We start from the raw sequence: 3558 nt of genomic DNA, 5'->3' as shown, positions 1-3558 counted from the left end.
CTCTGAAAATAAGTGAGTTCAAAACTAGTGAGGTGCAGAGTGAAAAAATGACATAGCGACTAATAATAAGTTTTCAGCTACTCATTTCACCAGCAAACTAAATTATAATAGAGTTTCTTATTATATAAAAATCACCTAAAGCAAACGCAAGCAAAAATAAATAAAATTTCTTGTCAAACGCCACTGCCTAAAACAAACCCAAATAAAATTTATTGGATTCTTACAAGGCCCACTTTGCATTCATCTAATTCGGACAGAGATCTAGTCACTAAAGTTATTTGGTTTCCTCTAATTCTTACACAGATCACACAACTTGAATTGCACTACACATAGGTCTCATCAAATTCCGATACAGATCATAGAAATTGAAACATTTTAGTTACTCTTTAGCAGGGTGCAAATTTAACATCAGATCTGTCACAAGTTGGAAAGGGCCTCAGGAGCATTCCATACTGTATATTTTTTGTGAGACACATAATCTTTATGATTCAATTTCTGCTAAAATGCAAATCTAGCACTGAACGAGGAAGACGGGTTACATACACAACACAACTCTAGGCCTGGTATCCTATTGTAAGCTCTCTTATCATGTCATCCACAGCACACACAGATGACCCTTTCTTCCCTCCGTCTTTATCTTCACTCACTGCCTTCAAAGCCGCATCGCTCATCTCCCTGGCTCTCTGTCTCACTCGATTGCCATTTTCTTCCTTCATCAACATTCCTACTCTTCTTTCCACCGTCTCGCGTTTCAGCTCTCCCTCTTTGCCCCTCCACATCTCGATGCACACCCCAACTTCCTCCTCCAGCAGCTTCGAATTCGCGAACTGGTCGGCTGCCATGGGCACTCCTCGGCTTAGGCTCTCCAGCACCGAATTCCATCCACAGTGACTAAGGAACCCTCCGGTTGAAGGATGGGACAGGATTAGCAGCTGAGGCGCCCATTTTCTGATAAGCAATCCTGCTTTCTTTTCCTTCACTCGCTCTTCAAATCCCTCCGGAAGAAACTCTGTCGAGAACTCTGAATTGAGCGGGGCCTCCAGCGGAGGCCTGACGACCCAAATAAAAGGCTGTTGGCTCGATTCTAGCCCCAGAGCTAGCGCCCTCATGTTTGACAACGATATGCAATTCTGAGTTCCGAACGAAACGTATAGCACTGTGGACGGCGCCTGTGAATCAAGCCACTGCAAGCATTCCCTTGCAGACTTTACCTCTGCCTGCTTGCCCCGCTGTAGAAAATTCGAATCAACCATTGTATTTGAAGGAGACAAAGAGAGCAACGAAGAGGGTAGGATCGGCCCGACTGCCCAAACCGGCCTGCCGGTGGATTTTCTCATGTGTTGGAGACTGCTATTCTGAAGGAATTCGAAATGTGGTTGCTGAAATATGGATGAGCGGTGAATTTTGGGCGCTTGAATTCAAATTTGAATGGGCTTGTTATTTGAATAACATTAATGCCGTGATTACTTGCATTGATTACGCTGAACCGTGTAGCCTCCCGGAGTTGGAGTGACGAAGCTGCCAGAAAATGCATGTACATAGGTCATGGTATCATGCATGGATATGGGTCCAAAACATGCAACCAAAACTCTCGTTACGGTGCTGCCGCTGTCAGAGGGTGTACCTCCATAGCATTAACTTTGCTATGGAGGTGGAAATAGGAACTGCCATCAAGGTACCAAGCCTCAACCAAGGGAAAACTTGGGATGACGATTATTACAAGTAGTTGGAATTGAATACGTATTGCTTAATAAACTTTAGAAAGCGACGAGTAGTGGAAATTGAATACATAGGAATTCAAAGGGGAAAACATAGGCTTTTTCATTCTTTCCCGGCCCTGAAAAACAACATTTCCTGTGATTTAAAGCTTTAAATGGCAAGGGGACATACCTTTTCCTTGTTGCGCTGCAGCATTTTAGCATTCAGGTTCGATTCTGGTAACGTAGATGGGCAGCATACCAGGACCCGCCAGCTCACCGAGGACAGTGATAAGCTCAGTGGCGATGCTATTGGGTTTACCTTTGTGAAATCGCTTTCCTTATGGCCGCCCGAGCGCAGGGAGCGAAGCGGTATGCAGAATCGAAAATATCGCAATGTGAACAGACGAACTTTGAAATCAACTCCACAGACGAACCGCCCGAGCGCAGGGAGCGAAGCGGTATGCAGAATCGAAAATATCGCAATGTGAACAGACGAACTTTGAAATCAACTCCACAGACGAACAGAGACATCACTCACAGTACCTCCTGACACTGACACTGACCTGACACTGACTCCTGACACCGGACACCTAAGTATACAGTTGCCTATACTGAAACTTAAAGGGGTTACATTTGACGCCCGTTTACACGTTTTCTGTTGTTTTAGCCGTCAAACACTTGTTATTTAAAAATATACACGTCATTCTTGACTGGTCAATAATTTTAAAAACTGTCATATTGACGGGCATGTTAAAAAATGACCAGTTTCAGTTATATATATATATATATGGGGTTCACGTCTAAGTTTCAACTTTTCCTAAATTAAAAATCGAAGTTCAATACGTCACCCGCCAGCTTAACTCATTTCAATTAATTGATACCATGGTTTGTTGAATCAGGCTGGATGGACTGTTAAGTATTTATGAAAATTATGGATTGTATAGTGCTTTTAACTTTTTTTGTCCGTCTCACATCGATGTACCACAGATTTCATCCCATTTCTTCTGTGATCATTGATAATATCAAATCCTATGCGGTGGTCCTCGAGGATTTGGCAAGATTATGCCCATAAATGTTGGACCCCGAGACTTACACTCCAAGGCCTAAAGTCACTGTTTTATATTTCCATTTTTTTCCCAAAATTTTGGTTTACCCAGCACTAATACGCAACTTATGTATTTATTGTTGAACAAACGTAACCTGCCTGTGAAAATCGTATAATTTATTGCAAGCTAACTGTATTGATGTTTGGTACCAGAGATATTTTAATACTTAATTTTGTCTCTAAATGATGTATTACTCTACCATTTCACAAATAAGTTGTTTAATCTGATGGAGAATATCTGTTGATTTCTTGGATTTCTTTAACACTCTAAGTTAAGTTAGAGTTTGGATAGATTTAAAATTTTGATTCAATGGGTTTGGATTTGAGTAATACAAGAAATTAAAGATTTGAATGGAATTGGAGCTTTGCATTTGGATTGATTTCAAATTAGGTAAACAATAGTGTTTCTTTATGCACCCCACTAGATGAGAGTTTGATCTCTAAACTTGATGTCAATTTTTTTTCAAATCAAATTTGTAGACAAGCTTATAATGTCAACAGTTACTAATATCCAAATGATATCACAGATATAATGCCATAGTTTGAATGAGTTTTATGGAGAATGAAATGATATCATAGATATAATGGCGTAGTTTGAATTATGATTAATTGGGGAGACTAGTTTAGTTGGTCTTGGGTTCTAAACGGGCTGAGACTTATTTTTCTTTGTATATTTAAACCAACAGCTACGTGGCTACCCTTGCATTATTTAAGCCTAGGGTGTTGATGGGTTTGGGTTTGATCATCTTTGAT

At 40.6% G+C, this 3558-nt stretch overlaps 1 pseudogene; it reads right to left on the bottom strand.

The window, feature by feature from the left end:
* Positions 1–554: 554 nt before the first annotated feature.
* On the bottom strand, positions 555–1253 carry LOC149202466 (UDP-glycosyltransferase 92A1 pseudogene; annotated as a pseudogene).
* Positions 1254–3558: the final 2305 nt, after the last annotated feature.

Source organism: Pinus tabuliformis, chromosome 2_1 (genome assembly GCF_031772625.1).
Source record: "Pinus tabuliformis cultivar Carrire ecotype Pingquan chromosome 2_1, CPIR1, whole genome shotgun sequence".
Taxonomy (NCBI): domain Eukaryota; kingdom Viridiplantae; phylum Streptophyta; class Pinopsida; order Pinales; family Pinaceae; genus Pinus; species Pinus tabuliformis.
Note: the sequence above shows the minus strand (reverse complement) of the source record. Positions and strands in the feature narration are given on the sequence as shown.